Below are 14,048 nucleotides of genomic sequence, written 5' to 3'. Positions count from 1 at the left end.
CTCGAACCAGTTGCCCTAGAGATCCGTACCAAAAAACATAAAGGGCCTTTGGACATTTTTGTTACTGCAGTCGTTAGAATCTATTGAAGCTTGTGTCGCGGGTCTCTAGACCTTTAGCAATCATCTTTAGAACCCATTTTCATAAACCCCTCATCCATAAACGGACTACACTCCTATTTGCAAAAAGTCCAGTTTTGTGATGACAGCAATGGAGAGGTATGGACCAGATTCTCTTAGGATTCGCAGTGGTCCATACCTCTCCATTGCTGTCATCACAAAATCTCCTTTCACCAGCTGATAGCTTCTTCTGCTGCGTTAAACACCCCTCCCCCATATATTTAAGCTACTCATTTGACTATCCTAGACTCAACAAGCATAACTGGTATACTCCTCCAAGTTTCCAGTAAGAGCTTCAAATTATGATTGATCATTGACTTGCGTGCGCAGGTTCCCTTTATGATCACCCACACCAAGTTTAAAATTCTCTGCAAATGGAATTAGTTATTGAAAGTGCACCATAAAAATCGGAAATTAACCATTAGTGTGATCATAAAGTTGAAATGGAAGGCTCCCCTGCGAATGGTCCCATGCCACGAAGAATGTGATCCGAACATGCAAAGCTATTTGGGACACGTAAAAATAGAACATGGGGAAAAAAACATCGATAAATTGTAGCTGCATACACAGGGAAAAGGATCTGTAAGAGAAGAGCCTCAGCAAAAGCTGAAATATCGTGATTTCACTTTAACAGAAGGACAGATGCGAGTTAAAAAATTGTCTTATTTTCTAACAGGTTCTTCAGTGAAAACTGACTACCCTTCTTTTGGGCATAAAGGCAAGTAAGGCTCCTGGAATTGATGGCATGTACCCTGTAGTTTGAGGGAAAGCGCGAGGGAGTATATTGAACCTTAATTATGAGGGCATCTTTGAACTCAGAGGAGATTCTTTTGGATTAGAGAAGTGCCAATGTATCGTCAATACATAAAACCGGTTCTAAGAGTAAATTTGGTAACTACAGACAGGTTACTCTGACTTCAGTGGTAGGAAAAACCTTTGGCACTAATTAAGAGTGCAATCCAAGGACATTTAGATAGCCATGGAATTCTGAAGGACACACAACATGCATTGTTAAGGGTAAATCATGCTTAACTAACTTAGTAGGTTATTTTGACCTAGTTACTCATGAGCTGGATGTAGGGATCCATTTCGACATCATTTGTTTCGATTTTAGCAAAACATTTGACTCAATCCCTCTTCAGAGATTACTGTATAAGCTTGAATAGATTGAAATTACTGGTAAGATTCTAAGATGGCTTATTGGGTGGCTACAGGGCAGAAGGCAGAGGATTGCGATTAATGGAAATTCTTCAGATTGATGTAAGGAGTGCGGTCCTTCAAGAATCAGTTCTTGGACCACTGTTGGTTTTTCGTTTTCATAAATGACATCGACGAAGGGATAGGAGTGATGTCAAAAGTTGCAAATGACGTAAAGATTGGCAGAGTTATTAATAATCAGTGCCAAGCAGCGCTCCTTCAGGATGACTTGAATAGACTTCAAAGATGGTCAAAGTAGCAGCAATGTTTTAATGCCGCTAAATGCAAGGTCTTACACTTGGGGAATAGCAACCGATAAATAAACCCCACTTGATGGGGTTGGATTTAAAACAGTGGAAGAGGAAAGGGATCTGGGAGTTAACGATACGGGCAGGTTGAAGTTTTTTGAGCAGTGTAAAGAGACAGCCAGGAAAGCCCATGATGTCCTATTGGTGATTTATCGAAAATCGTGTAGAGATAGGAGGTCATAATCCCACTGTATAAGATAATTGCAAGGCCCCATTTGGAATATTGCGTTCAATTATGAAGACCTCATCTGGAAAAAGATATCGAGCTTATTGAAAGGGTCCAAAGATGGGCAACTGAAATGGTGATATCGGCAGAAGAAGTCTGTATGAGGAAAGACTGGTTATGTGGGCTACATAGTTTGGCAACTAATTACCTCGGAGGTGATCTGATTAAGATTTATAAGGATTAGTAACATGAATGAAGGTGGAATTCTCACTGTTATGAAGAATTCCAGAACTAGGGGTCATAAATTCAAATTACAAGGCTTCAGGTTTAGACTAGATTGTAGGAAGTTTTCTTTTAGCCAGAGAGTCATTGATAGCTGGAACAAGTTGCCCTCGCAGGTAGTTGAGGCTGACAGTTTGAATAAATTCAAAGAACAAGTGGATAGTTACCTGTGAGAGGAGGGAAGCATCTAATTTGTGTTTTCTTATCTACTTGGTTGTCTTTTTTTTTGTGAGTTTTACTGGTCACCATTGACTTCACCCTTCTCTGGAAACGATAAGTTGATAGCTATGATCATTGGACTACTACAATGGGCTTCAAAAGAACGCCAGCGATTGCGACATTCGGGCGCACACCGAACCGGTGAGGGGAAACCTACGAAGCACGCGTGTTCACAAGAACAGATACAATAGCGGATTGATGAAAATTGCCGAAGCCCAAAAAATGAAGAGCAAACAGACATAAAAGGTTTCTATCAAAAATCTAGACAAGAAAGGCGAGGGCAATGTACGGAGAGAACTGAATGCAATGACAGAGGCCAGAGGAGTTACAAACGGGGCGTCTATGTTGTCGAAGTATGAAGACTTCTGAGAATGAAAACTAACAACCAACAGAAAGCTGAATTGCTAAATAAAACTACAAATTTTCAGGAGGAATAACCTAAAGCGGAAGTATCCACAGATTATACAAAAGTAAAGAAATACGGGCGAAACTTTAAATCAGCCCAAGATTAACCAATCGTCTTATTAATAATCACTTATGGAACAAAAACAACGCGCAACTCAAGAGGAATCATTTTCCCGAACATGAGGCGAGTTATTACATGCGGATTGACGGACGGACATGCTGAAAGTAACGGGAGAATTACGCATGTATGCTAAGGCCATCTTTTCTCTAAAGTCAGCGAATATGTGTGTGTTTTTAGTGGTCGCAGGCGGATGATCTGAAGTGGACTGTCGTATAGAGAGGAAGGGTTGTCACTAGGGTCGATCATCCCTCACAGCTACTTCGTACCGTCGTGGTACATCCGCCTATGCCACCGTTACGTGTCAGATGATAATTAACTAACGCATTCATTATAATCTAACTGTGAGCCCCTTTCCGATCCATTAATAAAGGACAATGTTGAATTTAGTGCCATTACTGTTTAATAGCCTCGCGCGTCACAATAGACATTTCCACGTTGGTTGCATTAACTCCACAGCACTGGGTCAGTCGCCATTATTAATTAACAACTCAAAGACGCACCGGGGGATTACAAGCACGGAAAAGAGATGCAGTCCAAAAAGATAGCAGAGAGAGGAATGAAATACTGCAACTACATCGTCACAAACTGGACTGGCAGTGGACAAAATAATGGAAACGTTCATTCTTTATGGAAGAACCGTTAGGAAATATTTCATACGATGGAACGTCACACGCGAACTACCCTCCGAAAAAGTATTTGGACTCTACTGAAAATATGAAAATCAAACAGCTAATTCAAATACTGATTTAATTCTAGATACCTTTCATTGCATCCCATGCACCTTTCTGCAAATGACCAAACCCAGAATCTCAAACGTCTATTGAATGATACATAATGGAACCTAGGAGAACACGGGCATTTCTTCTTCTTTTAACTTTTCCACTAATGTCTGTGTTCCCCAAGGTTCGAGTCTTTCCCCTACTCTTGCTCATTCTGACCTTCCATTGACTGAAAATCCTATCCATAGTTTTCCTGATGACAATACACTACATTCCACCTTTCCCTTTGAGAAACGTTGCCCTGCACAAACAGTTTCAAATTCTCGAATGTCCGCTACCGATTCCTTAAATGCTGATCTCCAATTAATCATCCAATGAGAGAAAGATAACTTAGTTGGTTTCAGTTCTTGTAAAACTCAATGGTCTTACTTCTCGCAAAAAAACAAAAATTTTATGGAATCTTCACGCATCCTGAAACTCGAGTTTTTCGTCCAGCAAAGCGAACAGAGAACCCATTTATAGTCATAATATATGGGCAGATGACTGAGTTCTCCAGTGGTCCTCACATAACACATTTTTGTCCAGAAAGTTGTATTGAAATACATGTTGCAGCCCAGATTCTTGAACTTTGCCAACTATATTCTTGTAGGCTGGGTCCTTGTTGTTCCTTAAGTTCTCAACAACAGACCTCAAGCTAATCCATACCTGGTTTTCTCTTTTACTCATAGTTCCCTCAAAATCTCGGTCCCTCATCATTTTGCAAATTTGAAGTCCACAAAAATATCTTGTTTTAGCTTCTGTTGAGTGATCCATGGGAATTTAGTACAAAGATACAGAAGCAGGGGCTTTTCCGTGGTAAAGCTTTCACAAACTTCATCAAACCCAGTTTAATGAGTAAGGGTGGAAGGAGAACGGTTTTGGAATCTACCAGTGGTTTATGAATTATGTTCTTTGATCCAGGCAACCAATTATCCATCTTTAGCCAGACCTCGACATCCCAACGCTTGCTCCATTGAGCACTCACAAAAAGCAAGGCATTTTTGTGCAGCCAGATCTATCCAGGTAACATGCATATCACTTTAAAGTCAGCACAGACTAACCAACCATGTTATTTGTCAACAACTTCTTCAAGTTCTCATATGTTTCTTTCAAATGCACAGAGTGAGCTACAAGAATTGACTCATATTTACTTCCATTGTGGAGAAACATACCTTTGACACTTCTCTTTGATAAATAAATAAATAAAAATTCTCCACTGTGGGGGGTGTAACTAATTCTTAAATAGTTAAATTAAGTCGTTTATATTACCGAGAAATTTTAATTTAAATCTCTGACCAGATAAAGTGTATTGGTGTCTAGAGGCACCAGGAGCTTCCCCCATCCCCTCGTTGCTTTCATTGTAGGTGTATCAGTTCGCTGGGAAGGCCAGAGATTTAAAAGTGTGTGGATTTTGTATGCCTGTAGTGTTGTCTATCGTTGTCTCTGACCAGATAATTGAGTCCATGCTGCGAGAACAGTTGAGGGATGGAATTTGTCTCCGAGAATATAGAGTTCACGCTTTGGAGTGAAACTGTACGTCATTAGACCAGTCCCATTTTCTCGATTGTTCGCAACACACACAAACAGATTAATCTTAGAGACCATCAGTACCCGCAAAGTATTAAAAAAAAAAATGGCGTGTGCACCCTGTACTCACGAAAGATCTTTTGTGTAAACATTTTTGACAACACCTACTAAATTTCGAACAGCTAGAACCGAAATCATGAACGATGCAATTTATGATCACGCCCGCCACTTACTCTACCGAGTCAACGTTTGGAAGAGATTAGGCCAATAGCCTAATTACCCATTTGATTGTAGCCATTTGTTGAATAGTACTATTGCAACAATACACATATTTCTATTGTTACAATTTGTATTATTACTATCATGTTGGATCATGTCATGCTTTCTCGCAAATTACACATGCGGCGCTAACGAGATCCGCAATAAATTACAATATCCACGCATAATACGCTATCGAAACTATGACTTGGGTCAGGATCTCAACGAGTACAAGAGCTAGATGGTAACGCTGCACATTCCCATTCCATTTCGCAATGAGGAAACAGAGATGAAATATGTCAAGATCTACGACCACAACAAAGAGCTCATACTAGATCGTAAACTGTATGGCTCGGACATTTGCAAAACGATTGAAATGTGTAAGACGATGTGCGAGAAGAAACCCCCTTTCGAAACTTGTATAATGATCTCAACAGCGAGATGAATGAGGATCTAAAGATCGCCACGCTCAACCGACTCCGCGCAATTGCAAAGAAACGCGAAAACTTGATGACTAACGAGGACTTCTGCAACTTTATAAGAATGGTCAATGACAAGCAAAAGATTCTACTCATACATTAATTTGGAGTCTGTTATCTCGCAATCGCCAACCGATTCAAATATTCTTGACCGGGCCAGCTGGTTGCGGAAAAACGTTTATGATTCACCTCTTGATGGAAATATAAACCGATTCAGTAATACAGACGGGTACTGAAACGCCTACATTACACGCGCTTCAACTGGTAAGGCTGAAGCGGATGTAATGTAATGATCTTCGATGTGCTCAGAGCTGGCATAAGCCAACTCTGAGCACATCCAAGATCACTGCCCTCAAGATATCCATTTCTCTGGTTACCAAAAGATTTCTGCCAAGGGTGGCAATGGTTAGTACAAAGCCACCTAAGTGGTATGCCACGAATCAGAAACGTTTTTCCGCAACGAGAGTTTTATGCCAGCTCTGAACACATCCAATACCACCTCCCACGATCCTTTCTTTGTTATGAAACGGAAGTGACGTAAAATGACAACATTTCCGCGTCGCAAAATCGTGACAAATTGATTTTACACATCAAAACAAAACGAGGATTTAAACTGAACTAAATCCCATTTCCATAAACATGACTAACGATATTTTTCGGCTGCTTTTGCCTGAATTAAATCCGAGTAGCATTTAGGGGAGAGAGAGAGAGAGAGAGAGAGAGAGAGAGAGAGAGAGAGAGAGAGAGAGAGAGAATCAAACCACCACTTCAGACTGGGTCAAATAGGTCAAGCTTGTCGTGGGTTTAATAGAACGGGAAACGAAGTACGACATCACGGACCCCGTTTCTTCTTAAATGTACGAAACTTGTTCCGTTATTACTCACCACGGCACGCATTTTTCGCGGCGACAACCTACGACCCGCACGCAACTTTACTTATTGTGGAACCCGCAACATCGGGCGCCATTATTTATTGGGAGGCGTAAAACACGAGGCTACTAAAAAGTTCACATACGCGCACGTTTCTCGGTTAAAAACGTGCAATGAGGGAACACGAGCGTGCACGGGCTGCGGAAGCTAGCAACGCGTCGGGCAGGCGCTATTCATTGTGAAATCTTACACGTAAGCAGCCGCTACTCGCGAAGAAACTCGCCAAACGATACACAGGCACGTGCTATTAAACAATGAAAAATTGCAGAAGATACAGAGGCGTGCTGTTCACAATGAAACTTTCGAAACATACAAGTGGTAGCCGTTGAAACTGTTCTAGAACCTTACACATCCCCTTAAGACGGCCAACTATTTGTCATACGTTCTTCACATCTTCAACGAGAGTCGAACCCCTTGTTGTCGTTGTCTGAAATCCATTTGACATGCAGAAAGGAGGACAAGACCACTTTTATATTCTACATGTATCTTACCCCCTTTATAAATGGAATATGTTTCTTCTTTGTCTTTCGGTAAGACAATACGAAGCAATTTGTAGGGGGTGTACACCCTATTGTACCCTCGTGGATTAGAGAGTTGATAGAATCGCCGTCCTTCCCACACCGAAAGGAAAAGACCTGAGTTCGAGTCTCGTCGATGACTTTTATGGGCCTTTTTTCGCAACGTGGCCCAGTTAGTCGGCGTCAGGAGAGTATGATGGTTTTCCTCCCGGAAATTCTGTTTTTTTATCCAAAAATCAGAAAACCGACCACAGAACACACGCATTTAGAGGGAGCAATATGGCCTTTGTCGCTGATGCTCCTAAAACCCCACCACAACAGCGACAACAGCCGTCTGTTGTGTAATAAACAAGTTCAGCATCTTTTCTCTTGGTGGATCGGTGACTCACTTGAGACCCCAGTGGCGTTGCGGTTATTTCGCGTGCTTTTTTCCAGAGATTACGTTGGGCATGTGTTTGCTTCCTGAAAGCAGCCATTTGCAGAACTAATACCACATTTCATTTTGCCTTTGTTTTTCATCCGATTTGATTTTCTTTTATGGACGACCACCTTTGACTTCAGGTGAGTTTCCCCCACGTTTTTAAATAATTATTGTTACTGATTTGAGTTGATCTTCGTCTAACGTTCTGTTTTAGAAGGCAGCTTCTGCTTCTTGCTCGACATTACTACAAATGCTCTGATTGTCCTGCTAAGTCCCAAAAACTTCAAACAACGAATTTCTTGGGATTTGGACCTGTACTTGCTCCCACAAATCCGTTGACCAAATTACTTTGTCTCTCAGGAGCAGTGTATCATCCCCTTCTGAAATTCAGAATTCTGAGTTTCTCACTGAAATAAAATCAAACATGAGGATTTCCAGATGACAATTAACCATAGAGAAATATAACTCCGGTCTCTGTATTATTTCTTAAATTATAATACTTCTGCGGGTATTGCGCAATGTAACACAGATATAAAAAAGAACCTTGGCTACTTCACTATGTTTAGCTGCATTTACTTGATCGGAACCTGGCATCCCCCATTCTCCACTAAACGCGTTAGTAATAAACTGATAACCAAATCATTGAGTAATGTTTCACTAAATATTTAAAAATTCCTCTTCCGTTACAGTTCCTAAAGAATTGGAATTTCCGTCCAACCCTTAATGAAAATCGTCCAGCGCCTGCAGTGAATGTAACGACCATATTCTTCCAAATCCTCCTGAACCCAGCATTACGTATGACAAAGTTCTGCAACTCCCTCCCCGCTTCAACTTATATAATACTTTAAATAAACTTTAGCTCAACGTGCTACAGTTTAATTTGAATCTTACGTGAAATTTCAGACATAATTATTCCACCTTTCTTATAAACATACTCTAAAAATAAAGATCTCAGGCCATTCCGCTGGTCATCATTGACCAGGAATGCTGTGGTGTCAACAACACGTTAGTTGGACATTGGGGGAAGGACTGGAAACAAGTGTGCTGGTCGGATGAGTCCAAATATCTGGTGCAACACGCCTTCGTCTGCGGCACAAGCAACACGAGTCCATGGATCCATTATGTATGGTGTCCACTATCCATGCAAATAAGTTGTTACTTATTATAAGCCACTTTTAGCTGGCAAGAACTAGAAGCCCTGATTAAGAGTGCAATCCTCGGACATTTAGTTAGATATGACATCCTGAAGGACACCCAACATGGCTTTGTTAAGGATAAATCATGCTTAACTATTTTAGTAGACCACTTTGACACGCCTACTCATGAGCTGGATGCAGAAAACAATTTCGCAGTTGTTTTGAATTTTAGCAAAGCATTTGACTGGGTCCCTCATGAGAAGTTACTGATAATATTCTAAGAAGGATTGCTGAGTGGATGCAGGGCAGAAGACAGAGGGTTGTGATTAATGGATATTCTATTCTTTAGATTGGGGGTAACATCAAAAGTTGTTTCTGATTTTCCTAAACGACATCGACGATGGGATAGAAGGCTTGATGTCAAAATTTGCAGATGATGTACAGATTGGCAGAGTAATGATCAATGTCAAGCAGTGCTCCTTCTGGATGACTTGAACAGCCTTCAGGAATGTTCAGAAAAGTGGCAGTTAAGTTTTAATGCAGCAAAATGCAAGGTCTTCGTGTAAGAAAGAGCAAACTCAAAATAAATTATACACTCGGTGGAGTTGAATTAAAAAGAGCAGAGGAAGAAAGGGATCTCGGAGCTACAATACTGGCAGATATGAAGTTTTCTGACCAGTGTAAGCAGGCAGCCAGGAAAGTCCATGGCGTCCCATTGAAGATTTATCAAATATTATCCTGCAGAGATATGAAAATCATAGTCCTACTGAATAAGGCAATTGTAAGACCACATTTGGAATACTGTGCTCAAGTACGGAGACCTCATCTGAAAAAGGACATCGAACTTCTTGAAAGGGTCCAAAGACAAACAACTCGAATGGTGAGATCCACAGAGGGACGACCGTACGAGGAAAGAATCTAATTATGTGGCTAGACAGCTTGGCAACTATACACCTCAAAGGTGAGCTGATTTAGGTTTATAAGGCTCTGAGAGGGGTTAGTAAGATGAAATTCCAGAACTAAGGGTTATAAATTCATATTAGATTGAGGTTTAGATTAGATTGTAGGAAGTTTTCTTTTAGCCTGAGAGTTGTTGATTGCTGAAACACGTTGCGCTCGCAGGTAGTTAAGGCTGACAGTTTGAACAAATTCAAAGGTCAACTAGATAGTTACCTGCTTGAGGAGGGAATATATATAATTGTGTTTTCTCATGCACTTGGTTGTTGTTGTTTTTTTCCAGGCCAGGGCAGCAAACGCCTATGGCTTCCTTGCATTATATGGTGAATACTGTTAAAATCCATCGTGCATGGTGCCCATTATCCAGGCAGGTGGCGGCGGTTGCTTATTATGGGATATGTCTAGGTGACAAGAAGTAGGACCCCAGGTGCGTATGGACTAACATTTCATTACTGAGGTGTCTATCAGCAGCTCTTAGGAGACCATATGCATCTTGTCATGCTGCATTTTTCCCAGACATAAATGGAAACTTCCAAGACGATAACGCGCAGTGTCATCGGGCCTTCACTGTGCACGAGTGGTTCGAGGACAGTGTAGATATCACCCATCTTGATTGGCCTCCCAATTCGCCCGGCCTTAATCCAATTGAACGTCTGTGGGATGTTTTGAAACGGGAAAGCCTTGCAGGCATCATGGCTACACATCCCTACGGATGTCTTCAGACTTCTAGTGGATCAATGCATAGGCGAATAGTGGCTGTTATCCGTGAACTGTGTCCAAACACGGTATTAGGTAGGTGGTCATAATTCAGTGATCACTCAGTGTATAAACAAGTGTAGCAAAAACTGAAATCAAAAATTATGTACCAATCACCCTTCTTAATTGGTTTCTTAACTCCCCTCTCTCTCATCTAGCTGTTCTTACGATGATCATGTTCCATAATAACAGAAAGCCAATAAGTTGAAATAAAACTTTATTTTTTTAGCTCTGCCAAATTAGAAAACTTGCAGTTTTGGAAGAAGTGTCTTTGGTGGAACGCAGAAAGGAAACTTTCCATTCTCTGGCGGACTGCGCAGTGAAAAGTCAATTACAAAGCTCTTTGGCGTACTGTAAGAAATCTCCTCGACACTCCCCACTGACGCAATCCCGCTCTAGTCCAAAGAAAATATTTGTCTTTCTGCGGTGTAGTGACACGCACTGTGTTTAAGAATAGCACTGAGAGATACAAACGCACCTCAATGGGCAAGCAGCTTCTCCAAGTTTACATAAGAATCAGAAGGTAAATATAGAACGTGTGAGTCACACTGTACACGTTTTAATACACAATTTGATAATTCCAAGAGTCAACTATCGTTTTAAATCACCCCCAGAAAGAAATAATTTGCACTTCAATAGGCTGTTCAAGTTGAGAAAATCTTAGAGGTTTGAGAATGTTAAAAAGGATCGAAACTCAGCCACGAAAAACGATTGGGAAACTGATTTAACTTTAATGAATTTTAAACTAAAAGGGAAAAAATGAATGTAGAAAATCTTTCGAATTAAAAAGGAATTTATTCTCATGATTTGTACACAACTTCCTCTGGAATTTACCACCTTATTGCCCAAATAAGTGATCATTTCTTGTACCTGTAGAAAGAGTCATGATTTAGAGCGCTCTCTCTCTCTCTCTCTCTCTCTCTCTCTCTCTCCAAATCTATTACCATTTCAATGTGCGTCTCGTGCTTTCTTTCCGCTGTTTTTATTTCATATTAATGTCCTCGCTTGCATGAAACCTGGAGATCATTTTTCACATCAAACCACCCCTCAAATGCCCTTGGAAATCCCTCCACAAATTGTACGTTGCAGTTAAAATTTATCCCTCGATTCATAATACGACTAATGGGGGGAGGAAGACGTCAATTTTGACAGTCTTCTCTTGACATTTAAGGGCCAGACAGATTGGCACGAGGCTTTAAATTATCATTTTCTTACAATCTGAAATGTTTCTAAAAATAAGGTACGGTATCCATCAAGGAATGTCGCGCTCTCTTCTTGGAAATTGTTCCGCTCATTATTTCGCCGATGTAATACCTGACGAACATTTCATCTCCCCCATCCCTCCCTCAACCTTCCTTCAATTTCTAGATTCTTTTAGTGTAATAATCGATAGCGGTTGTGGAAATAAAATTCAACAGCGTCTTTTCTTTCTTTGATTACTGGCGGCGTTTCTTGTTGTCTGCTTTGTCAACTGGAGTTTCACTCGATATGGATCTTCTTCTTCTTCTACAATTATATGAGCCACATAAGTTAGTTTTTCTCATGACGGGTTTACTGTTTCCACAGAGGCGTGGAAGTTGCTGAGATCTCAACAGGAGTTTTAGTATTATCTTCTGATGGTTGACGAACTGTACTCAGAAGTTTTGTGCGAGCCAGAATGTATAGATGGCAGTGAAGCAATACGTGTTTAAGTTCCAATCAAGAGAAAACAGATGATCGCGGCTGGAGTTGTTGCAAAATCAACTTGTGAAATGTATTTCATAGTTGGAAGGTTCTAAACAGGTTAGTTGCTATTTTTTTAGATGTTTATCTCTTGGAGCAGGTGCACAGAAGGACAACAAGATTAGCGAGGAGAACAAACGAGATACTATTACCAAACCGGTTTCAGTTCTGCAAATTGTAGCGTGTGGAAACTAAACCTGCAACTAAGTATCGATGGAATCGTTCCTCTTGTTCCCGACACAGTGAGAGAAAGCAACATAAATCCATCTTGAGGAATGATGGTAGTATGGTAGATGTATGAAAATTTGCCATCAGCCAGTGGCTGGTTGGAATACGTTTAAGGAAGATCGAGACAAATTAATAGATGGGTAGGAGAGACAATATGGGAAATGTGTTTTTGTTTGGCTGAATATTATATAATTAAATACGAACAATTACAAACGGATGATTTAATTGCAATTCCAATTTTGGATAAATATGCAAGTAATTTGGGTTTTTTTTTTCTGTAAGAAATACAAGCAATATTTATATCCGTGTCAAAATAAAAGTCTGATATTTATCCAATTCTGAAGAGGTACAAAAAGCAACAACTGAACTTTCAGCATAGAATCGACCAACGATCAATAACTTGGAGTAGGAGATTTCCAGAATTGCAGCAAAAGACCCCATCGTAAGCAGAGGTCAATATCACAAAAAAGCAGCTTTATTTCTTTCCACTTGAAACTCCGCAGCTGCGTCCACTTCTACGATGCGATAAAAAAATCGTAATCCATTCTTTTACACCCGAAACCCGATGTTTCTTTTTTTTTTTTTCACAAAGAACACAAGATTTCATTATGATAAGCTCCAAAAAAAAAGACAGACGAGTCGCGTTTAAACATTAGTCAATAAAACCCATCTGCTATGCCTTGGTACGTAGGAATTTTAAAGTTCCATTTGAGAACTGCCATCATTTCGAAAGGATACTGAGAAACCACGTGTACTTCTTGCGCTAATGTAATGCAGTACTCAGAACGCAATGCTGGACTGAAAGGGGAAAAAAAAAAGCTTTGGTTAATTTTGAGTCTATCCGTAAAACGTGTTTCTCTCTGGGTGTTCTGCCTCTTCTTCATATGCAACCTCAAACCCTGAATACAATATTTCAAACGCGATTCCACTGTCATCTTATAGAGAGAGATAATGAAATCCTTCTCCCTGTTTACAAAGCTCTTATAAATCATAGATAAGACGTAACTCCTGGATTTCTGTTCTAATGTACATTTCGAATCATGGAATTTAAATTGCTGTTTTCCTGGCCATATATGATCTAAGTCATTTTGGAGCAACATGGCCTGATTCTGGATGTTAATTGTCTTTCTTGCAGTCAAATTAAAGGAAAACATGGAAAAGTCCCTCGTCGATATTATCAAGAAAGATGAAAAACAGCAGAAACTCGACATATCGCTGAAGAACTCCACTTACTACAATAGTCGACCTTGAAGAATGCCCATTTATTATTAACTTCTATCCTCTATCTTTTAGTCAACCACAGTCCCATTTGATATGATAGCTCTCATGCAGATTGGTATCAAAAGTTTGAAGTCTCTGTGGACAAAGTTAATGTATCTGGTCCTGAGTTACTATGAAGGGATATTCTCCTTTAACAGTTTCCTGGGCCTCCTCTTGCGAATTTCTCAGTCCATTTTTTGGTAGCAGGTTTGGGTAATACTCCGCATTAATTGTGCAACCCACGTGACAGAATAAAATCAACGTGGATTACTTCTTTTGAATC

General features: G+C 40.3%; 1 protein-coding gene across 4 annotated transcripts in view; it reads left to right on the top strand.

The window, feature by feature from the left end:
- Positions 1-14,048, top strand: part of LOC150076655 (RNA binding protein fox-1 homolog 2-like) — a 510,847-nt gene that overhangs the window by 194,073 nt on the left and 302,726 nt on the right. The window lies entirely within an intron of this gene.

Source organism: Mastigoproctus giganteus, chromosome 12, assembly GCF_048544385.1.
Source record: "Mastigoproctus giganteus isolate SK-2022 chromosome 12, ASM4854438v1, whole genome shotgun sequence".
Classification (NCBI taxonomy): Eukaryota; Metazoa; Arthropoda; class Arachnida; order Uropygi; family Thelyphonidae; genus Mastigoproctus; species Mastigoproctus giganteus.
Note: the sequence above shows the minus strand (reverse complement) of the source record. Positions and strands in the feature narration are given on the sequence as shown.